At 40.0% G+C, this 25,481-nt stretch overlaps 1 long non-coding RNA gene across 3 annotated transcripts in view; it reads left to right on the top strand.

Moving 5' to 3' along the window:
* Window positions 1-25,481, top strand: part of LOC123364377 — a 105,121-nt gene that overhangs the window by 76,856 nt on the left and 2,784 nt on the right. For all 3 annotated transcript variants that reach the window (XR_006577081.1, XR_006577082.1, XR_006577080.1), the window contains 2 exons: window positions 15,311-15,457; window positions 16,072-16,254. This is a non-coding gene — a long non-coding RNA (uncharacterized LOC123364377). The remainder of the gene's footprint in view (window positions 1-15,310; window positions 15,458-16,071; window positions 16,255-25,481) is intronic.

Here is a 25,481-nt window from a genome sequence, read left to right as displayed (position 1 = left end):
AAGTTCCTATAGAAGTGTGAATGTTTATTATTACACTTTTGTTGTAGTCTTGAAGTGCACTGCTACAGCTGCTATTTGGTCATGTGATTCTGAATTCATAGGCTTTCCTTGCATGAGTAACTTTGCTTTTTGTAACATCTCTAACTAATCACAGTCACAGCATGACAGGTCCAAATTGGACAGATGTTTCTTGAAAATAAAATGTCCAAAGGCAAAAGTGTTAGGATTGCCAATGAAAAAACAAAGACATCTGCATTTTTAAACTAAATTTGGAAGTTTTTTTTTCTTTCCTCATGTTTCTGCATCTTTGTAAATTTAGGCCTCTTTTGAGTCAATCTGTTTTACTAAATTGTGGAGCCTGTTGTCTGGTGATCTCAAAACCTGTAAATGAAAGCTGCTAATTCAGTAGTGTTCTGTATATTTTACTATGCTTTTCAGATATGCCTTTCTTTATTTTTCCTTATAGTAATGATGTTTCATGTATTGCTGGTCTGCATTCTGGTGCATGCACAATTCATAGATTCATGGATTCCAGGCCAGAAGGGACCACTGTGATCATCTTGTTTGATCTCCTGTATAATACAGACCATAGAATTTCCCTAAAATAATTCCTAGATCATATCTTTTGCAAAAACATCCAATTTTGATTTTAAAATTGTGACTGACAGAAAATCCACCATGACCCTTGGTGAATTGCTCTTATGCTTAATTACTCTCATTGTTAAAAAATTACATCTTATTTCCAATCTGAATTTGTTTAGCTGCAACTTCTAGACATTGGATCATGTTATACCTTTTTCTGCTAGAGTGAAGAGCCCATTATTATTTGTTCCTCACTGTGATATTTAGACTAATCAAGTCATCCCTTAATCTTCAAAGACTTTCAAGTTTCTCAGGACTTTAAGGACAATTCTTATGAATTTCTGTCTATCTTAGGGTTTTAGACTGATGCTTGTCCCTTCAGTATGAGCACTTTCCAAGTAAAATTGATTAGCAACAGCAAAGCTTCTAATGGTCTTCATGGAGTCCCTAGCTCATGTCCTTTTTCAGTGTAAAAATACTTTCTTGGGATGGATTATTTGTTTGTTTCAGGTCTTCTTTGTTTTTTGTTTTTCTGAGTTATGGGGAAGGTAGAAGGTTGGTTGGTACTGTGACTGTCATTTTTGGTATAACGGAAAGGTCCACACAAGACACCAAAGTAGATCTATGTTGTGCTTTAATTTCCTTTTACATACATTTTGGGACAGATTCTGAGATGGAAATTAATGGGAGATGCAGGTGCTTTATAAACATGGTATAAATGCCTAGATAGAGAGGAGGGATATAGCCTACCCCAGGGTTTCTCAAACAGGAGTCGCCACTTGTGTAGGGAAAGCCCCTGGCGGGCCGGGCCGGTGTGTTTACATTCCCAGTCTGCAGGTCCGGCCGATCGCGGCTCCCACTGGCTGCGGATCGCTGCTCTGGGCCAGTGGGAGCTGCGATCAGCTGGACCTGCAGATGGGGCAGGTAAACACACCAGCTCGGCCCGCCAGGGGCTTTCCCTACACAAGCGGCGACCCCTGTTTGAGAAACCCTGGCCTAGCCTGTATGGTCTTGACTTATCTAGGCCCCAGTCTTGGTGTTGAAAGTTGATCGCCTTTCACTTCCATTGACATCAGAGGAGTTGAGAGCAGACAGCCTCACACAAGGTGCTCAGCACTTTGCAGAGTCAGACCCAATGGTGAGGAATTAAAAAGAATTGACAGTTCTACTGAAATATGAATAACAATAAACAATAAAAATAGAAAAGTTTCTCTGTATCTCAGACTTGGAGGGCAGACAGAGATTCTTCAATATTTCTTATCCTTTCTAAAAAGAATAAGTCAGACTACTGCTCCGCTCTCCAAATTTTCCCAAAAATAAGAAAACAGGGAACTATTTTTTAAGTTATATTTTAGTATTTTTTCCTTGTGTCATTGGTTTTAAGCAACCAATATTTTACTTTCATGTTAACATGATGCAATGTGCTTTGTCTGAGAGTCTGACTTCAGATGATGCAAATACTCTAATTCTGACCACATGCAGACAAAGAAACTGGTTTCCCTAGCAACAGGAGCCATGTGAAAGCTCTTAGAATAGCTTTTCCCTTTCACTTAGATTTTCTTTCAGTTTAGCAGTTCTCACCTCTGCTTGCATGAAGACTCAAGCACCTAGTGTCTGGTGTGAACTGATCAGGTGAACTGAAGTGAGAGGAATAGGAGAGATGTAGGGTGCTTTACATATCACAAGAGGCACAGACATTTGTGGCTTTCTGAATTAGTTGAGAACTGTCCAGCACATCTCTTACTATACATGTTTTATATTTTAAATTGTTATCTCACACACAAACAACAAGTATATATGACTTTATGCATAAGACCAAAAATTGAATAGAATTCCATTTCCTTCCGAGTGTTTTTTATAAACTATCTAAATTTATGATATATGCAATTATATATAATGGGTATTTAAAATATTGTGGTATGGTATTTTAAAAATAGTTTTTACACTAAAACTTCAGTTAATTGTTGTTTAGTGATTAAGATTATAAATACTCCTGTTTCATGTAAATGTTTATTTAAATGATTCTACATCAAAACATTTTGGAAATTCTATAAATCTCTGAGAATGAAAGCAATGATAAAATGCTGCATACAGCAGTTTTTAAATTGTGGTTTGAAAGTTTAACTAGCCTTAGAGTTTATTTAATAAAGTATTTTAAATATTCATTTGTTGACATAAAAGATTGTTCTCAGGGGCATATTTAAAACTACATTTTTAATTGTTTTGGAAAAGTTAGTATTATCAAACAATTTTATAGTTCATGTGGGGTTTTATTTAAGATAACAGTAGTAAATATATTGCTATCTTTTGAATAAAGAGTTAGCATTTTACTTGTTTGTATCTAGAACCAGTCTAAAACAATAACTGTGATTAAGGAAGTCCCACAAAGCACCTTAATGCAGCCATCAACCTTTTTAAAGGAATTGCTCTCATCAACCTCAACAAGGCAAGAGTCAATTAAAAAATGCCTTCAATAAAAGCTGTCTTGACTGAAAGACCAGTGCTCCCTGCCCCAGAGAAGCTGGAGCGTGATCTAATCTCTGTAACAAATAAAATCTGAATAAAAGGACCCAGAATATACCATGAGATAATAAATATCTATCCTTCCAACAAGGTTAGAAAAAATCAGAGACCTTTGTTCTCGGGTTGAGCTGTCTCCACATACATTACTTAAAATTATGTTATATCCTGGGATATCAAAGATGACTCTTTGGGCTTGAGTCTCCCCACACATGCACAAATTCCACCCCAGTGTAACTGCGTTGACATCAGTGAAGTCACTCCTTATTTACACTGATGTAATGGAAACCAGAATCAATATGGAAGAGTCAAGTGACATAGTAGATTCTACTCATTTTAATTTGCGACTCTTCCTAAAACCTGCAACACACAGCTAAGGGCATAAATTAGAGGAGGAGGAGAAAAAGATGAAGAAGAAGAAACCCAGACAAACTAACTAACAAATATCCCATCTTATTTACCCTTTGATATTCACTTATTTACATAACAGTGGGGCCTTTTACACTCTTAACTGACAGTCACTGACTTGGCTTCAGTTTTTCCCAATGGTATTTATGTTTAGTGCAGAGTTAAATACGTGCAACTCCCATGATTGTTAACTGGTGAAAATCCATCCTTTTTAAACAAAGATTGAGCCCAGGTTTGTCTGTCCGATCTTCTCCAAAGTTTGTGGGAAGGTTCAATCCTAAGGTATTAGTTTGGATGACTATATACTGTGGATAGAGACTAGCTATGAACTTCAGATCTGAACCTAGATCCAAACTTCTGCAAAATCTGGATATTCAGATCAGAAGTTTTGGTTCATGCTCCACTACCTAAATATTTTTACACTGCACCATCACAAAAATGACAACACATCCCCTCAAAGCAAAAAGGATTAAACTATTTCATATAATGTACACATTATATACAAAATATACTAAAACATGCTTCCTTTGTGGATTACATTATTATCAATTGCTTTGTTTCCCATGATACTTTTTTGTTCTAGGTTTTTAAAAGAGTTAAATGGTAGTTTGTTTACTTGAGGCCAATAGAAGAGTTCTTTCAAGACAAAAAGCATACTTTGTATTTCTGAAGAAGCTTTCAAAATATGATGGCCAAAAAATTTGAAATATGTGTCCCTGTGGTGATGTCATTCTCAAGGGAAACATACTTCTAATATGAAGTATTCCCATTAGAAATAGTGGAGATCTTACATCTGTATTCTTAGCCCCAAGAGGTTATCAAATGATAATAGTTAATTGTAAAATGGGATGACATCTAATGGAGTATTGGCAGGCATGTTGGCCAGTCGTTCTGGGTCATTGCCCAAATATTTATAGAGGCGTCAAAGGCTTGATTTTGCCTTAACAATCAGACATTTTACATGAATATGCAAAAAAGTGAATAACCTTTAGGATTAGGATTCACATGTAATCAAAGACTTATTGACAGAATCTTACCCTGGTGACAGACAACTTGTACATATGCCACAGAGCTGGCATGTTTAGTGGTTAGAGCAGAGGTCTTCATCAGAAGGCCTACATTTTGTTCTTAGCTCTGCCCCAGATTCTGGGTTACCAGACTGTGGGCAAATCACTTAATGTCTCTTTCCTTTAGGTTCTCCATCTATAATATAGGGATAATAATACTTACCCACCTTTGCAAAGAGCAGAGGAGGGTTCATTGACGGTGGCTGTTGTAAGAAACAAGCAGGCCTATGGGGATATCATGTCTATGCAGACCCTTAGCTCAGAGGATGGGCTGAAGCTGTCTATTTTGATGGTGATAAAGGACAAGGTATGAATGTGAGTCTCTTCGGCAACTCCCAACCTCAGGACCCTTTTGTTGTTCAGCAGCAGGAGCAACAACAAGAGGCCACCTCCTCCGTAAGAGCCACAGGGGTGCCCTCCCCTGTGTCACCAGCAGAGGCATAATTTGTTTCTTCTGTAGGAGGCCAGCAGTAAACTGCTGTGCTCTCTCCCACACCCCCATTGCCTTGGAGCAAAGGAAGGAATTGTGACTCAAAGGTGTGTGTGTGTCACTCAGAATTCTTGCCAAGTGGTACCCATCACCCCTCATTTTGGGCTGCACCTACAATCACAATCCAGTCCTATTTGTCTCTCTCCAAGGGCTGGATTCTGCCACCCTTACTCAAGCTGAGTGGCACCTTCCTGTGTGATTTCAGTAGTAGGATTAATAATGTAGAGCCAAATTCTTCCCTGATTTACTTCCCATGCAGCTACATGAGTTGAAGGAGTTGTGTGTACGAGCAGAAATTGGTCTTAAATGTTGATTTCCTTGACAAGACAGACAAGTAGAAATCTAGCTTGCCAGTGGCACTGTCTTCAAACGAGCTAAAAGCAAGAGCATCATGCAACATAGTGCAGCTGTGCTGAAAAAAATGCAAAACTTTAAAGAGAATAACAGCAGTCAAAAGCAAAGGCTTCAAATGTTTTAGTTTAGGGCTTGTTTAGTCAGAAACACATTCCCTTATGGCCAACGCTTCACGTATTTGATAGCAAGCTGGGCCAGTCCTTGGGTTCTGTGGCACTCTTGTGTGGCAGGTTGGAGAGTCTTGGAGTAACCTTTTTACAGCCACTGGCTGCTAAGCACTTTATTTACATATACCAAATCACAGTTAAATATTTTAACTCCTAGTTTCTCACCTACGTCATCCCAGTATCCTCTCACTGTAGAGTGACCAGATGTCCTGATTTTATTGGGACAGTCCCAATTTTGGGGCTTTTTCTTATATATGCACCTATTACCACCCCCCATCCCTGTCCCGATTTTTTCACTTGCTATCTGCTCACCCTATCTGGCAGAATCCCCACTTTTGATGATGAGCAAATCTTACTCGGGTGCAGTAGTAAACAACAGTGTTTTGCTCAATATGATGCAGAAAGATGTTCATCCTGCCTCGTGTTAAGCAACTGTTCTCAGCACCTCCAAGAGCATCTTGCAGGACAAAGTCCTATCTGAAGTCAAAGGCAAAGCAGGCTAGAGAGGAGAATTTATAAAACATGCTCCTATGTATCAAAAGGAAACAAATGCATCCACAACCCCCCAAATTCTTATCTTAGAAAGTCTTATAGTTTTCCATGGTCATCTGTCTTTTGGGCTTATGTTCCTAAACATCAGCCAATGGCACAAAGTTTGCAAGATGTGTTTAGCCCTAGAATCTGATCAAAGTTAGCCCCGAACACTGTAAGTGTAATAAATGTATACTATATTATTTTAAAGCATTTACTCTACCTAGACTACTATTTGCATAACAATAATAATTATTTTGCTGCAGATATGCATTCTACGAAATATGCATCTATGTTTTATAACTATGCTAACACAGTAATCTTCAATACTTTGTGTGGTAATCTCTTTAGTTTACACAGCGATGTCAGCAACAGCATCTCCCATAGCAAAGACAATATCATGCCTCAGTAAAGTTATGTACCATGGGTCACATGTTATCCTGCATCATGCAAAATGGAGAGTGGCAAAATGCTCCTGAGAAACCACCCTGCTAGAAAAGGGGGGAAAGAGCAACTTCCTTATATTTGCCCCACCATCTCCAATTTAAAGACCCAGGAAGTCTCTTTCATGGAGTCTCTGGTCTCCTAGGGTCCATCTACAAAGCAATAAAAAGACCCATAGAATCAAGTCCAAGAACCTGGATCAGCTGACTCAGGCTCATGGGCTCGTGGGCCTGGGGTTGCGGGGCTAAAAATAGCAATATAGACTTCAGACTTGGGTTCCAAGGCCCTCGCCTCCTCACAGGGCTTCAGAGCCCGGGCTGCAACCTGTGGCTGAACAGCTACACTGCTATTTTTAGCCATGTAGCCCAAGCCCCATGAGCCTGAGTCAGCTGACCTGGGCTCTGAGATTCAGTGCTATGGGTCTTTGATTCTGTGTAGGCCTACACCCTTAGAGCACTTGGGGGAAGGGAGGCACAACCAATATAGGAAGGGGAAGAGCGGGGTCTGGGCAGCTTTTCAAGTAGAAATCTGCACAGAGGTTACTCTTGGGCAGACAAGCAGTAACACTTGCTCCATGGCTGCACCCCCTAAACCACACTCCAGGAAGTTTCGGTGCAGCTGCAGGTTGAATTGTGCCTCCACAGAAAGCCATGCTGTATCGTAGGACAGAGAGACAATGGTTCAGTATAGAATTCATGGTCATCCTTATAGGTTCTCCTGCACTCTTTTGATATCCTAAAATAGGTCAGATCTAAGGAGATAGGCAGGTTTAAGGGAAACAACCCCAGTGCCTGTCCTGTAATACTTGTTGGCACTTTCCCTTGAATGCTGTCAATATCTCTTAAGTCCCACAAGATAAATTTAAACCAATCCCCTGCCTAATATAGTCTTATATATCAAATCCTGTTCTGAGACTGTTCACAATTCCATTAAAAAAGTAATCCTGATGTAATCCACTGGTTGCTGTGTGTTACTGTGTACTAGAAGAGGTGAGTCTGTTATAGTTTCCCAGCTTGAGAGAGTGTTTTTTAGCTCAACCTGTACAGCCATACAATTTTAATTCTGGAGGGGTCCCCACTTCAATCCCTGGTTTCAGCCATGATGGCGGCCATCACATAAGTGGGACCTCATCCAGGATTCAAACTGCCATAGGCTTGGGATGAGTTTCCTCTGTCATGAGGAATTAAGTAACCCACTGGTCAGTGTGTATGTGCGTCCCCCTCAGTGCTTGATCCAAAGAGGATGTGGGGCACCTAATGACTTAAGAGGCTGGTTCTTTAACTCAAGTTGTAGAGTCTCATGCTTTCAGCTCAGGCTATCCTTTGTTCAATCCCCTGTGTTGATCAAGATGGCAGCTGCCACATGAGTATCCTTTCCAGTAAGTAGTTTAGTATATATAAAGTGGAGTGTAAAAACAGGAAAGACAGCTAAAGAGTGGGTGTCTGAGAAAATGCCTTTTATCGGAAAGCAAGAATAAACATTCAAAATCCCAGATAAGAGAGAATTAGTCTATTCTTCCTCACTTCTGATTTCCAGATTATTTTGAGAACATAAGATTTTACTTATCTTTTGTTATAAGATGTTTTGTTAAACATCCATTAGTATTTTGTGACCCAGTGAAGGAAATGACAAAGTGTTCAAACTATCTTTCCTCATATTCATGGTTCACATTCCAGGCAGCATCACCCTAGGTATATTATGGTACCAAGTTCACTAACAATACACTCCTTTTGTTTTTCTGTATGTATAAAGATATTAGAACAACTGACAACCCAGCTAAGATGTGATTTAACCAGTGACAGCTTTCCAGGGGCAGAATATGTTTTGCATGATTACATTTGTTATTGACATTTATAGATATTAGTAATTTGTGAGGGAGAAATTGTTAAAATGCTTTTCTGAAATGCACAAACCCTGGGAAAGGACTATATTGGCCACAATATCCAAGCACCAATTAAAGGCAGAATTTCAGCCATAATCATCTGAGTTTCCTGTCTTGTTGATTTAAGAGATATTCAAGGAATTTCAATCTGCTACTTTTATTGACAATAAGAATTTGCATGTCTGAACCTCGTATGTCACTCTTGAATCTGGATTAGGTTTATGTTAATATTCTGGCAGAAAGCTGGGTCAGAGAGAAAGTTTGGATTCAGATTTGACAAAGCTGATATTTCACACGTTGGTTTTTCTTATGAATTTTCTGCCTCAAATGACTGAAATCTCACAGATTAGCTGATTTCACAAAATTTCTGCCATCTTAAATAATATGCTTTCATTTCCTCCCTCTGTGATGTCCTGTTGCTTTGTAAACCATCTAAAGACATTTACAAAACCTTTTGGACATTACACCCATAAACATTCTTTACTAAAATCTCCTTATTTATTTAGAGCCAGACTCTGCCACGCATGTGGAGTAGTAGTCCTATTGAAATCAATATTCATGTGTACAGGATGAAGTTTTGATAGGTACAAACTGAGCAAAAGGAACTATCTTCTTTTTACTGAAATCAATGGGGCTACTCACAGAGTAAGGTACTATTCAAAGAGATAATAGTGGCATAATTGGGCACCCTTATTATTTTTATTATTTATATTATGCCAGGATTGCTGCTAGGGAGCTCACAGAACAGATAGTCATTAATAGTTGCTGCTCTGAAGAGCTTACTATATAGACCTTGGGCATGACACAACCACTGAGAAAGAGAACAAAGGGTGGGGGGAAGAGGGGTGGGAGGCAAAGTTGGACAGAATTAAATATGATCACGTGGGATGACTCAAGCCATGTACTTTGGCAAAATTAGTTCACTTTTTATAGGCTTTGCAGCAAGAACTGTCTTTGAAGTGGAATCTGAATGAGGCAACGGTGGTGGCTGGATAAACAGATTTTTGAAGAGCTAATAAAAAGGGGTGGATATCATCTGCTAGAAATCCCAGCAGCATAGCACAGCACCACATGCCCAAATAGTAAGCATATGTTATTAAAAAAGGCAGTTTCTTTTGCCCAATTTGTATGTACCAAAAGCCCACCCCTGCACATACAAGTACAGTGCACCTCTATATCTCTAACATCTGAGATGCTGTCTCCCAAGCCAAGTCAGTGCTTGGAGAATATCTACAGAAGACCAAGAGGGACACACTGATATGCAGAATGTATGTTTGATGTCAGAGCTGTAAGTGTATGAAATTATACTGCAATATAGCACAGCATAAGGATATTGATGAAATAAGATTTTCATTGCCTCACATATGGTTGATGCATAAGTAGGTAAAATTATTTCAGTCCAACTCCCATTGAAGTCAATGGAAAAACTCCTTTTTACATCAGTGGGGTTTGGATCAGGTCTTTAGCAGCCTTGTTCTTTTATCAGATTTTACTGTTAAACAGGGAAAGAATAGCTTGTCCTGTTTGTTTGTTTATTCCTTCCCTACTCTTATCCGCTCTTAATCCTTCCGCTCCCAGAAACACTAAAAAGTCAAAGGCCACCCAAGACTTGCTACAGTATTTCTGAGGCAGCGTCCTCAGAAACAACCAGGGCTATATTTTCACAATTTATTGGCAGCTGTAAGGAAAGGATGAGAGGTGAAGAGCTGGCCCATAAAAATGTTTGTTCTAGGTTTGTGCCTGATCTGGAATTTCACATCTGGAAAGGTGGAAAGTCAAAAGGTCCAATTTTGCCCTTTAGGTGTGGATAAGTGAGTATGTTTTATAAATAACATACTCTTTCACTTGAACAAAAAAATAATAGCTTACTGTACATGACATTCCTTTTCTGAATAGGTCAGAATGAAATGGGGAGAGTAATATCTGAACTGAAGATGGAGGTGAACCAAACCCCAAGATCCAAATGCTCAAATTGCTTAGGGAAGATCCAACCTGCATCTGGATCAGAATTAACTTTTGTTACTTCATACCAACAAGTACTTACAATAGTTACAAAATTGCACAGAGATGAGAAAATCAGTTTCAATGAAATAAGAACTGATCAGAAGAAGAGCCTTTTCCAAAACTTAAACTCACTCTTCAAGGTGACCTGCAAAGGAAACAGAATTGGACTTGTTTTCTTGATTTATTACTTTTTAAAAGTTATTTTCCATTTTTATTTTTTTAAATTAACAGTAGAAATTCAGGTCCTATCCAGCTGGAAGATTTCATGACTGTGAAACTAGTGAAACGGTAACATTACGAGTGAAAGTTGAGTTATTAGCAGGGGAAGAGATTTTTGTGAAGCTATTTAAAACACTGGGGGATTTTTTATTGGTTTTGTTAACACCTATTTAATTTCAATGACCAATTTTAAAAAAAGAAGACTTTTTGTTAAATATGCAACATTCTCATCCCTCTGTTAAGGTGTTAAGAGATGCAAGAAACTCTCCTTATACCTCCTGGTGATCCTCCAAAAACACAGGAATTCCAATCTTTTCACTCCTGATATTTATAAGATAAAAAAACAGGGGAAAAAAAACCCTTAAAATATATCCTGTCAGGACTTTGTTCTGCATGAATAAAGGGAAGAAGACCAATTAAAAAGAAATCTTTTGCAAGCAAAACTCCTAGAGAATGTTATAGTTTTACATAAATTATTCTAAAAACCAATGGAATATAATTAAAAATCAAACCCAAGAATTTTGTGAGATTCAAATGAGTTTCTTCTTTTTCTCTGTCTACTGTTCTACGTGTCTATACCTTTCTGCCCTTCTTGAGTCCAGCAAGAACTGGAAGTGAAAAGCTTGGCAGAAGTCATAGGACCAGAAATCTCAGGAGTCTGTTCTGGTGGGATTTGCAGCACTGTTTTGTAGACCCATGAGTTCACAATTGGTCAGATAAGTCTCTAAATAGTGGGATACTTAAAAGAACTGAACCTTCAAACCTTCTAGAGTTTACTCACCACTGTTCTGTACTTCCTGGTTTAAGCTGGGACTGGAAACAGAATTCTCTCTTGATGATATTTCTGCAGTGCCCATCACTGTGGAATCAAAGAGCCAGATTACTGAAAGGCAGGTCAGGTGGATATTTCTGGGCTGGCAATAATTAGGACCCAAGTGCAATCTCACCTGATTCAAGGCTCCATATACTGGAAATTCTCTAGCAATATTTCATACAGAGAAAATTCTGTAGCTAAATTATGGTGTATGAGAGGAAAGTGGCTGAATCCCTCAGATGTCAAATGGGGAACACATGCCTAACTTTCTTATTTATTGTGTTTGTGATAAAGGGGTTACACATGGAACTTATGGGTAAGCCAGGGTGGGGCATTTTGTGTTTTCAGCACTGTCTGGCAACTTGATTATGTGCTCGTACATTTCTGTATCTCCTGTCTTGGAGAACTAGAGAAGTGTGTGACTAACTTAAGGCCAGGTAGAAGTAGCCATCTTTTGACCTCTTCTGGCAGGGCATATTTTTGTGCTTTTTTTGGTGTATGAGCATCTGCATGCACATAGCCAAAATTTAGCCCATTACATGCCCTCTTGTATGCACTTCAGAATAAATATCCTCAAAGAGAGTCCTCTAAATTAAACTGCTCTGTAGTTGAATGTTTTATTATATTGTAGAATCCACACTAATTTAGGGTGTCAATGTTTTTGCTATTAAAATTAGAAACTATGGATCCCTCCTGTGCTCACAGCAATACTTTTTAATTTATAACACTAAAAAGCTACAAAGAGTCCTGTGGCACCCTATAGACTAACAGAAGTATTGGAGCATAAGCTTTTGTGGGTGAATACCCACTTCGTCAGATGCATGCGACCCACGAAAGCTTATGCTCCAATACTTCTGTTAGTCTATAAGGTGCCACAGGACTCTTTAGCTTTTTAGTATCAGAGGGGTAGCCATGTTAGTCTGGATCTGTAAAAAGTGACAGAGTCACATAAGCATCCTTTCCCATAAGTAGTGTAGTATATTGAGTAAATGCTAAAGTTGCAGTTTTACCTTTTCATTTCCCCATGTTATATATCTTAACTCAGGCTGCATGAGCAGTGGGTCAGGTTCTGCCCAGGCAGGTCAAATGTTTTAGTTCTGCACTACATGTAACTTTCAGCTTCAGATCTTGCAACGACACACCACCTATAAAAGCAGACAACCTAATGGAAAAACAGAGCAACACTTAAAATGTTGTTTTTCTCCCTCACTCTCTACCATAAAGAAAGTTGTAAAATACATTAAACTGTATATTTTTTTGTTTTTGTTCTATTAACTCTTTGTCCTACCATCCTCTCAAATTTCTTAGCTAGTTATTTAGGGTAACTAGAGATGTGCTGAAGAAATTCTATATTCTGTGTATCCTAATATCGAAGTAGCAGATGAGATAGCTCAGCAGAATGCTTTCCGTATCTGAATGGCAGTGGTATACCTCTGCCATTTGAGAGGCTGAGATTTGAGTACTTGATTGTGCTGAATTACAGTATCATGAATCTGGAGGGTTGCCAAGAAAATCTACCATCCTGCAACAGTCATTCTCTAGCAGTCATGGGTGTTTGCGTTTCTGCCCTCAAATGTCCACAGTTTGCATTAACTACAAGCAAAGAGCCCAGTTTGCCTTGGTATCAGCTAAGATCAATTGCATTGCACCCATTTATGCCAGAACTGGATTTGGCTGAAAACAACCAGCTGCTGCACAATTTGTGGACAATGACTCATTTTCCTTTTAAATAAATGTAGAACTTTGGGCAAGATTGTGAAAAAATAGCTCCTTGAAGTTTCTGTCTGAAGCAGTGATGTTGGGCATGATTAGCCACCCAGACCTTTGTAACTCAAGATTCACTACAGTGAACATAGTTTGATGAGTGAAACCAGAGAGGAAGATTAGGGTTCAGGAGAGCTGTGTTTTGGTTTGAGATGAGCAGCTCAGCAGAGTAGCCCTAGGAGCTGCTCCTGGGTAGGGCATTGGAAGAGATGGCAGAACCTGAGCATGTAACACTGGCCTCACGGTATATTTAATAAAACCTGTTTCTTTCAACTCTGCCTGCTTGCTGCATTACTTACTGCCAATGGAACATTGAAATCAATGGAATGACATCAGTTTAAAACTGGTGTAACTGAGATCAGGGTCAGACACAGCATGTCTCAAAGCCCTGGGAAAGCACACACAGCAGTGCTGTCAACTACTCTTTATCGGGTGCAGCCTGTGCCCCATCTTTGCCCAACCACTTTCTTGCTCTTTGAGTCTAGTGCAGCTGATGCTGGACTCAGCTGATCTTTACACAGTTAATGAATGGCCTATATTGGGGCTTTATCCTGTTCCCAGTGGAGTCTCTGGCAAAACCCTCATTGAGTTCAGTGGGAGCTGGTGGGCCAGTGAAGAAATATATAAAAGTCCACTCTCCACAGTAGTAAATTATCTTATTTATTTCAGTACATAATGATAACCAGTTCAGCAAGATTTAGGCTTAGGAATAAACTCATGAATTATAGTTTTGCTGTTTTTCTGCTGTGTGATTAGTCCTGAGGTAAAACAAAAAGCTGTTTTAAATACCTTCTAAAAAGTTATTGTAACTTATAAACAGTATATAACTAGTGCAAATGATATCTCTATGGTCTGATTTGAAGGGCTGCTGAACACAATCACCATTATTTAAAAGAATAAGGATGTAAAAGGTGTGCCTGTGGGGTGTGAAAAGGTAAAGAAACTCATGACCAAAGTCCAAGAAGGACTAAGAGGGCTAGGGATTGTATTATAGGGGTACAGGATTGGCCTTGAAAAGAGCTGAGTTTCTCCAGAAAAAGGAACTGCTGCTCCTATTGGAGTCAAGCACAGGAGACTCCCAGGAGACCTCTGACAGTCTGGGTCCAGGGCTAGAATTTTCAGCAGGGCTCAGTACCATAGTTAGATTCAGATTTTCAAAAGAGATCAGCCAGCTCAATGCAGCTGCAAAGTGCTGAGCATTTTTTAATATCTGGCCACTTAATTTGGGTGCCTAGATGGGAAATAAGCCACTTTGAAAATCTAGCCCTAACTGTGGGTGCTAAATACCTTTCAAAGTCTGGCCCTCAAGTGCAAAGGCATCAGACTGCTCCAAGGAAGGACCCAGCATTCAAGTGAATATGGGCTATATTTGTATAAAGTCTGTCTGGGTTCCATGTCACAGGAATCTCTGCAAAGGCTGAAAAAGCCCTGAAATAAAATTGAGATTTCTGAGCTCATCTGGTCTTGCAGTATCTTCAATCAGCAGAGGATTTTGTTCAGTATTGCCCTCTGTCTGTTGCTATGAATCTAGTATCCTGTTTCAGTTGTGAGTTATCCATCTGCAAAGAAACAGCAGATTGAAATAATTCGCACACATTCACCTTGTAACATCACTGGAATATTAAAATATTTGCTGAAAAACAATTTCCCCTTAATAATTTGGTACAACATTACATTTTTATTTTTAAAAGCTCCTGATAAAAATGAGGATTATTAATTTTATTACATTTAAAGGAATCTTCATTGAAGGTCTTTATTGAAATAACAGTTGGAAAAAGTTTACCCATCTTAAAGCAACATGGATTTGATAACAAACTTGGACAATAACTTGAGGTGGAAAATGTTTGTTAGGAATTAATCTATGTCAAAATCACTGCCTTTCCCTAGAGAAACCCTTCTCAGTCTTTATATCAACTATATATTTATATTGCAGCCAATTTTGGTTTTCTTGTTAAAGGGAAAGTCTATTTAAGCCTTTGCATTTTTTCATGCTCCATTCCCCCATGGTTCACAAGTACAATAGTGAATGTAAGCTACAATAAAAAGGTCATTTTCTTCTTTCAGCAACAGTAACACAAGTGGCTGCATTTCCTGATTCTGGATTAAGTTCAAGATTTCAAATACGACTGGACTCGTTTCTGATTAGAAAGTTTGATATTTATCGTAGACTTTCCTGTCTTCCGTATCCAATGGGAGTGAGATTGTAAAAAGGTAAACTGAAAGAAACCATTCTTTTATTCAACAGTTAACCCCATCTGAGTAAATAATACGGTGTTGTGCACTTCAGCCTTTGCTGTTATGCATTGAGTTCAGAACTCAAAACGGCTTCAAAGCAGTGTCCATGAAATGATGACAAGATGCTGCAGAAACAGCTTTTCATGTGGAATATAATGCAAGTATTGTGTTACATAGTACAGTAACAAATAGAGTATAGTGGTAATGATATAGCAGATAAAGTGTCTGGAAGTACTTACCTGCGGGAAACTCAATCTTATTTTAGTTCAGGGCCCTAGGCCTATAAACACAGGGTGTGTACTAGAAATGTACATGTTAGAAGAATCATTTTGTTTGGGATTTTAACGTTTCTCTGAGCAGGCAAATAAAAAATTGATGGCCAAATATAGGTATTAAGGCAGAAATAGGACAAACATTTAAAAAAAAAAACCAACCACTGACCTTAACCCCAGCTTTTGTTATATAAAAAGGTCACACTATTTAAAGAAATAAAATAATACATTATTAACCCTTATAAGATAATGCCATTCCCTAATAAATGTAAGTTATTAATGAGTTGCAAACTGAGAGCTCAATTGTGTCTCTAACAGCACAGCCATGCACTGCAGGATGTACCTGGGGTCATGTTGCAGCAGGAGGAATACTAGATTACCACCCAGAATGCCTCTTCGAGCTCAAGAAAAGGATCCACTACAGCAGGAGCTCTGCCATGCTTTAAGTGATACAGCGTATGTTCCTCACACAACAAACTAGCTCTGTGAGCTGGTGCTAAGGTAGGGATAGAGCTGCACTTTGGCCCTCATCCCAACTCCTTTGAGGCGGCCAGTGCTGCTGGTGACACTAACCACATGCAGAGTCTGTTCCTGATCAACATTTGGCTGGCTCCTGTCCTGAGCAGGGGAGCAACAGGAGAGAGAGGAGGCTTAAAAGGGGGGTTACAGACCTCACACTAAGGCTAAGGGAGTTGTGGAGCGGTAGAGCATGCTCCAAATGGAGGGCCTGCTTCAAAGGGCACTCCAACATGTAAGCAAAGGGAGAGTAAAGGAGAGACTGTGGAAAGGCAGCCAGGATGTAGCTGTTGGACACAGGGGAAGGGTCTGGACTGTGGTAAATCCCAAATGAGTTCCCAAATGGGAAGCCAAGGGTCTTGATCCCATTTTCTCCTGCACTCTTTTCCCTGACGATGGGGAGCAATTGGACACTGGGCAGCCCCAGTTGAGTGTCTGAATTATTGAGACTGTTTGAGCAACCCTCCGCTGAGTGGGAAGCCGGTGCTGGGACTATGTCCCAAACTGAAGAGAGGACAGGGAGGTAGGAAGTGGCTCAAAGGAGGCTGGCCTGTTGTACCAGCTAGAGGGGACTGAGACTTCCCTCACCCCTTCCCCCTGGGACCCTGGACCGGGACCTCCCACCCTTCCCCCACTTCTCCAGTTGATCAGGGGAACCTGGGAAGCACTGGGGGACAGCAGACTAACTCGGCTGCCGGGCCCTCAGATTGCCCGGAAAGGCCATCCCAAGACTCTGGTAGACTGTTGAGCTGCGGTCTGCCCACTAAGTCTGCTGGCTGCAGGTGAACCCCACTTCAGGGCTTCTTGTGCGCTTGCACGGGGCCAGCCACGTTCAGGCCCTGGAAGAGAAAAGTACAGTCAAGAGATTTGCAAAGCCTATCACCAGCCAACCTATATCCAGACAGTCTCTGAGGAATAACAATTGATAGCTGAGAGTGTTCCAGGAGAATATTTCTGGAAGGCCTATGTGGTTGCACACATTAGATCAGATTCTTATAGACCCTGACTAAAAGCCCAGGCAGTGAAAGCAAAGCCTCCCTTTGCCTTTAATGGGCTTTGAGTCAGCCACATAACGAATTGACTTAGTCTATATTACTGAGGATTCTATGAGGGTGCATAATCACCATGGACAATTATTGTGACCCTTACTGCATGCCTGAACAGAGGAGAAAGGAGGCATAAGGTGACCTCCTACTCATCTGTGCTCCCTCTCCACAACATGGCAGCCTTCACAGGACAGGTACTCTCCTCCTGCACATGTAAGTGGGCAGGGGTGCAGTCTTGGCTCCACTCCTCAGCGCACCAGCCCATGCAGCTGAGTTGGTGTGGACAGGGAAGCAATCCGACTGGCACAGAGCTGACACTGATTATTTACTCCATCAGAAAGCAAAAAGGAAACCAGGCAGTGGCTCTCAGACTAGGTCTACACTAGAAACTTTTGCTGGTATAGCAATGTCAGTTAGCAGTATGATTTTATTTTATTTGTTGTGTATATGTCTCATTTCTACATGGGCAAAAGCCTCATTGTCAATGCAGTTATATCAGCATAAAAGTGCTTTTGGTGGTGTAGCTTATTTTGCTTGAGGAACTGGTATAAGCTATACCAGCAGAAGCACTATTTTATTGGTAGAAGCTGCATTTACACCAGGAGGGTTTGCCAGTGTAGCTGCTGGTATAGCTATACCTGCCAACCTTCTTTAGTGTAGGCTAGGCCTTAGAGTTGCAATCTGGTTTCTGGGCTGCCCCTAATTCAGCACAACAATGTGTCTCCCTGAGAAATCTTCACATCATTTTCACACCTCCATACTGTCTAAAGTAAATGAGAAAAAATGACAAGGTAGTGCCTCTGTAGGATTTTCTTTGTACTTTGAATTTGCCTGTTACATTATAACCACGCAAGGTATATCTGCACCTCAGCTGGGAGCAAGCCTCCCAGCCCAGGCATTCAGACTCATGTTAGCTTTGCTTGAGCTACTGTGCTTAAAAATAGCAGTAAAAATGTTGCAGTACCATAGACAGCATAGGCTAGCCACCTTAGTCCAATCCCACCTGCACTCCTGGATCTGCTTCGGTGGCTAGCCCAGGCTGCAACATCCACACTGCTATTTTTTAGCATGCTAGCTCAAGCAAAGCTAGTGTGAGTCTGTCTGCTTGGGCTGGGAAGCCCATTTCCAGCTTCAGCCTTGATCTACCCTGAAATAGCCCCAGAGGCATGGCAGGTTCATTTGGAATATGTTGATAATAGTTCACTTGCCTATTCTCAATGACCTCCTCAACCCTATGGAAATCTGTAGCTTCTCTCAGTCACAGCAGATGTAAAGATTAAAACAAAGGACTTTAAAAAAATACTTTTTTTAAAGAAAAAGAGTGCTATTGTAATATTAAGATTCACAAATCACTTTTCGTTTTCAAACTACTTTACAGACATTAACTAAAATAATTGACACACTACTGCTACAGACTGGTTAGGCATTATTATGCCGATTTACTAGAGTGACCAGATAGCAAGTGTGAAAAATCAGGACGGGGTGGGAAGTAATAGATGCTTATATAAAAGCCCCCAATATTGGGACTGTCCCTATGAAATCGGGCCATCTTCACCCTACAATTTACAGACATAGCAAGACTGAGAGGTTAAGGGCAAAACTGGCAGCTGGTTATGCATTGCTTAATGGCTGATTTGAAACATTTTAATGCTTAATTTTCTGAAGTTCTAGGCACTCAAATCTCCAGTTGAAGTCAATGGGAGATACAGGTGCTCAATAACTTTGAAAAACAGATGCTAGGCAGGGCTGACCCTATGTATGTATGTGTGGTTGCCCATGGGTGGAAACATTTTTAGCAGCCCTTCCCCATCAAAACGGCCAAGCCAAAAAACTCAAACAATTTGGCACCCTTCCAGGTGTTGATTTGGCATCCCTAGTTGCTGGCCACGGTGACCGCTCTTATCACCAGACCTCATCCTGGGTGTCTCAAGCTGTATAGCTAGAAAGCAAAGCAAATCAGAGGGCACTTTTCAAAATGTAGGCATTAGGTGCCTACTGTAGGCACTTAACTTTGAAAACTTTGCTCTGTTTTTCCAGATAATGCCATACCATTTCACCTATTGGCAATAACGAGGTTGGAAAGGCTAGAAAATAGTGGGATAATGCTAGTTGATTTTGGGGTGAATAAAATCCAAACAGATGGCAATATTATCCCCAATAGAAATAGAAAAACAAAAGCTAATTAGGAAGTTTTTGCGACTGATGTGACTGTACCTCTATTAAGTAGGCAGGTGCAGTAGTAGACATTGACTGTAGGGTAAATTACATTAAGGCTTTGAAAGATGATGCGGCACAATATCCTAGTGTGTTTGAAGGAATATATCAGTTTAAAGGTGACTAGCATATTTATTCCAACACAACTGTTCTGTGTGGTCCTTTGGTTGAATGGCTCTTCTCCCTAAGCACAAGTCTTAGAATTGTGTTCTGTTGCAAGACTGATTACTGGCCCCCTAGTCCCCTTGGAGGGGAGGGAGATTTGAGCATATGTGCAAAAACAAAAAAAGAGTCATTGGTTGTGGCCTATGCACATTTGGCAGAGAAGTGGCTGTACACAAACTGCTAGAATCCACATTGACCAAGCCATTAAGCAATGCACCTGCTGTGTCACAGTTACACATATGATTTGGGCAATGTATTCCCCACACAAAGACATGCTTACAGCAGACATGGGGTTCAGAGCAACTGTAGATGCTGTAGCTCATTAGAAACACGCTGATGATAAGGCAGTGTTGTACAGTGTGCGATGCACACTTGCCATTCAAGTCACTGGGAAACAGAAATGAACAGTTGCTTTGCCGCAGCTACTTATCCAGCTGTTAAAAAAATGATTAGTCAAATAGAGGAAAATAGTTAGGCCAACAGTTGCAGTCATATCAGGCCATGAAAGGATATGTAAGGGCTGAAGGCAAGTTACTTCTAATGGAGGACAAAGTGGTTATAGCAGAAGAAAAATATTGTGATGCAGTGCTGTCCTGTTATTTCCTGTTTTGTTTTTCCTGTTTCATGCTGTGGCGGGGTGCAGACTGCTGATGAGTAAATACAGCATCTCATTTAGTCCTATTTAGCATTTAGGTATGCCAGGGATCAGTATACCCCAGTATACCGGATCAGACCAGTGATCTGTCTAGTCCACTGTCTTGCCTCTGACACTGGTAATTACCACGTGCTTCAGGAGAAGGTGCAAACAACCCAGTAATTGACAATTAGGGGATAACCAGCCCATAGGGGAAGTTTCTTTCTCACTTTTGTCAGTTAATGCTCAGTTTATGTCCTGAAGGATGAGGATTTATATCCCATACTGTTTTTTTAAATCTTCTCTAACATAACTGTGGATATTCTCATTATCTATTTAAATATGCAATGCCTTTTAAAATCCTATTAAGTTCTTGGCCTCTATGATATGTTGTGGCAATGTGATCTCTATGTTTAAGCACCTTAGAAATACCTGAGATAGAGAGACGCAATTACTTGGGTATGGAAAATTATATCAAATCTGATATAAATTATAGCAAATCTGAGCAAATAATTTTCAAAGAATACAGTGGACTAATTGGCCCTTATTTTATGCCTCAAACGTATATGAACAAATCCCATTTCTTTGAATTTATTATTTCTTCATTTTTTTGATCAATCTTTTTTAAAAAATGTTTTATTCTTTGAATTGAACATGAACTCAAATATTGAGCTGTGTTGCTTAGTTGAGATTGGTCAGGTATGCATCATGTTCTTGTTTTCTTCTTCCATTTCCACAAATACTTAGGCATGGGACTTTGAACTTTGCTTTCCCAAAATATTTTTGCGACGACAACTTGATCACTTAAATTTTGTGGAACAAGCAGACAAAAAGGGATGAACATGACTAAAATAAAGCCATTTAAACATTTGAGTCAGAGCTGGGCAGAGGATGGGAATTCCATTTCATGAAGGTTTTTGAGATTTTGAAAATTGGCCTTATGTCTAATTGGAATTAAACCTGAAAATTTAAAAATTCTCTGTGGAAGAAAATTCTGACTTTTGTTTGCTTATTTGTGGGTCAATCAGCATATTTCATTTCAAGAAAATCAAAAGTATTATTCTGATTTTTATTTTATATTGTATTATAATATATTACAGAAAAATTCAAAAATTTGAAACAAAAAGACATTTCAAAGCCAAACATTTAAACTTTTCATTCCAAAAATGTTGAAACAGGATGTTTTGACATTGTTGGAATTTTTTTTCCCTCTGAAACAAAATTTTGATTAAATCAACACAATTTCTCAAAGTTTTGAGCGAACTGCGTTTTGCAATGGAAAATGGTTCTATCAAAGTTTTTCTGACTAGCTCTAATGTGAACAAATATTTGCATAAAACTATATTTCATTATTTGTCCAGTTCAAACCAACACAACTTCAGGTTCTAAGTGCATCGCTACTTACATAACTATGGTTTATTGGTCTCAAACTGCTATATCCAAGTATTCAAAGGGAGTCATCCTCACTTTACGTACAGTGTTAACCAAGACAGTCAAGCAAATCCAAACTAGAAACAAAAAAAAATGTGATTTTATTTGCCCGGGCAGCAGAAGTATAGTTGTCCTAGTACTGCCCTAGGCATTGTGCCTCAAGGAGGAATCACCTTTGGGATTCCGTGCTCTCTTGCTCCTTAGCCTCTCTACTAAGACTGCTAAAAAGGTGCCAACTGGTGAATGAGAACACCTGTCCAAGAACGTGACTGAACTACTCTGGAAAGATGCTAATGACAAAGAGCCACCAGTTAGTAATGACATTAGGTAGTTATCTGACAGGCACAGTCTTGCATGAATGACCTAGACTCTCTGTATCCCCATAACTTATCCCGAAAGTCATCCAGTCACCAGCATCTGGATCTTTTTCTGCAATTTCAGCTGATCTTGCTCAGGTAGACTCAGTCCTGTTAAGCTGAAATACAAATGTGGATATAACAGATGCTCTTAAAAATAAATGCATATAGGAGAGAAATATTAAAATGGAATTGCCTAAACTAAATAATTTTACCCCTGATTTTAAAGTTATATATTATAATATCATACTTTGTTATTGATCATTTTTATTTTCCTGCATCACGTGTTCAAAGGCCTTTGACAAAATTAAAATATGAAATTATGAACAGTAGCTGAGTAAGGCTGATAACAGGAAGCTCTTTAACACAGCAGACAAAGACATAAAACCTAATGGCTGGAAGCTGAAGCTAGACATAGGCCTGGAAGGGATCTCCTGGGTCAGTGAGTCTGGCCCTCTGCTTTTGCAAGCAACCCCGTATAATAATATAATATAGACAAACTCAGATTAGAAAGAAGGTACCTATTTTTAGCGGGGACAAGCAGAAGGAGATGTCAGCTCAAAAGATTAAAAAATGTCACAGTTGTTGCTCTCTGAAGTCAGTAAGAAACAGCAAGTTCCAATGGACAGAGCCCTGGATAGAGGATCAGGACACAAATTCTTTTCCCCATTCTGCCACTGACATGCTATGTGATTCGGGCAAATCACCTTTCACCTTTCCATGCTTGTTTCCCTTCCCACCCTTTTGTTTGTCTTGTCTATTTAGATTGTCAGCTCACCAAGGCAAGGATTGCCTTTTACTGTGTGTATGTTCAGTATCTAGCACAATGGACCCTCAATGGGGTCCTACTGTAATACAAATCATTATAATTACAATTGTATTTATTGATGATGATAATAATAAGCAATACCATGGTGCCCCCACAAACTACTCATGTTTGAGAAGGTAGATTGGTGATGACATGGAGCTGCTACATACTGTAGAGAAGTAGAGCGAAAAAAGAAATAGCCCATGCATGACTGTGTTCACTGAAAAAAGGAAAAGGTGAGCTAACAACAGTGTTTTAGATTATGATGATTTGGGCTATCATACTCATTTTCCACACCTACTGTACTGCTAAAATATCACAAATGTTCCACAGTTTTATGGGCTGGAGCTCTTGGGATTACCATTTTTAGTAGTACCTAATGTACATTTTAATAGGAGTCATATGTAAGATGCCTTAAGCTCAAATCAACTGAAGCTAGTTTCATAGTGGCTGAAATACGTTGTGTGCACCTCCATAATCAAACCACATCCTAATGTGGGTTTGGCCTTCCTAATGACATGTCCAAATAGCCATTTGAATTTTTTAGTACCTGAAATTAAAATGCATATGTTAAAAAAACCCCACACGCATACATTTCAAGGGGAGAACAAGGAAATGCTTCTCTATGCCAATACCTCCTAAAATGTCCACCACTTTTAGTCGTGGTGAGAACACCTCATCACTCTTACTCTGTCACTTCACAGCTCTCTCAAACATATGGACAGTTAGGCAAACTCTAGGTGTTCGTCTGCTTAGATATTTTTAAAACCACGAGTAAAAAAATCCAAAAATATATAACAGACGCACAAGTGCACTTTGGGATGAATACATTACAGACTCAGAACTGTCAGCACAGCCCTCACAGTCACATTTTTTCACCTGCACATGTGGTTTACACCTGTGGGAGTTAGCAGTGAACTTGTTTACAGCATGGAACAGACTCAGGTTCAAAATCCAAATTTCTAGCTTTGTTTCTACAGCTTAGTTTTTTCACTTGAAACACCCTACTTCCACTGTAGACATTTGCATAGCTTTTGTGTTCCCTTATAATGATCTCACCAGCAGAAGTCTCACTCTCTTTCAAGCTTTCACTGAAACGAGTGGGACATCTTTTCTAATTAGATCAACAGGAGTTTTGTGGGAATTACATTTGTGTAATAGATGAAAGGGGTGGTGTATAACTTTAAACAGAACTAGATGGGGGGTATTTTACAATCTATTCATCACTGATTGTTCTCTCCGTCAATGATTATCTAAATACTGAAATAATTCCATCATCATTGTAAATGGAGTCCAAGTACAGTCAATACAACACAATCCACATCACTGGCTTTGAATCCTTTCTGGATCCCTCTCCCAGTCAAGGGTCAAAGTCCCTAGAAGGTATATTCAAGTATAAATTGCTATAAGTTGTTTATGAATACATATTCTATAGGGCCAGATAGTCCCCAATGGATTCTTGTGTGGAGCAGGCACTCCCTCTGATCCCAAGGAAGGATCTTTCTGCAACATTGTTCCTCCATGGCAGGTAGGTTATCTGCCATAGACCTCTGTGTGGATTGAGCTACATAGAGTACAAGGGTGGGGACGAGGGAAAGTATCACTGTCCTCTGGAGTTTCCCATCCTCTGCTCTTACGTTTCTGAAATAATTTCCAGATGGGAGATAATACAGCTCATGGCTGGATTACTGTCTTCTGGATCCCATTCATGGCTGCTACTCATCAGCTTTGTGTAACTCTGCCAGTGAGAGCATGGCTGCTGCAGGATGAAGTGTGTTCCTGTACAGCAACAGTCATCCAGCAGAACAGCTCTTGTGACCCCGAACTCTTTTTCCCTATGAAGCCCTGAAAATTGCAGGGCAGTGATGGAGCATGGTTTCCAAATCCCACTCCATTTCTCTCAAATGGATAACAAGTATTTGTAAAGGGCGGAATACTTTCAAAACTCCTCTCTCTTGAAATGAAATTGTAGCATTCAGTAATGCACTCAAGACTATAGTTACAGCCTCCAAGGAGGAAGAATCACAAGGGGATCATGATGAGGGTTAAATGCTTGTTGATGCCTGTGTGGGAATTGACTTTCTTGCACAATCCTGGCCCCCAATGATTAGAAAGAGTTAGCTGTATGAGCAATGATATAACAGCTTGCATCATGCCCTTGGCAGGTAATTTGTAAAATGGGGATAATGACACTTCCACCTCTGTAAAGCCCTTTGGGCTCCTTGGATCAAAAGTATTTTATGTTCAATTAATAATAAAAATACTTTGCAACTACAGTTCTGTCAAACAATGCAGCAGACCATTTTTCTTCTCTTTTTGTGCTGATGGGGAGTTGTCTGATCTCCAGGCCCGCTGATGGGGGTGGGCAAAGGGGGCAATTGCCCAGGGACCCAGGCCACTTAAAAGGGCTGTGGGAGCCCTGGCCGCTGCTGCTGGCAGTGGCAGTGCAGCGGGGCTAAGGCAGGCTTCCTGCCCACCCTCACTTGTTGCTCTGTGAAGCTCCTGGAAGCATCTGGCACCATCCCTGCAGCCCCTGGGGGAGGGGGCAGAGGGGCTCC

Source organism: Mauremys mutica, chromosome 2, assembly GCF_020497125.1.
Source record: "Mauremys mutica isolate MM-2020 ecotype Southern chromosome 2, ASM2049712v1, whole genome shotgun sequence".
Lineage (NCBI taxonomy): Eukaryota > Metazoa > Chordata > Testudines > Geoemydidae > Mauremys > Mauremys mutica.
Note: the sequence above shows the minus strand (reverse complement) of the source record. Positions and strands in the feature narration are given on the sequence as shown.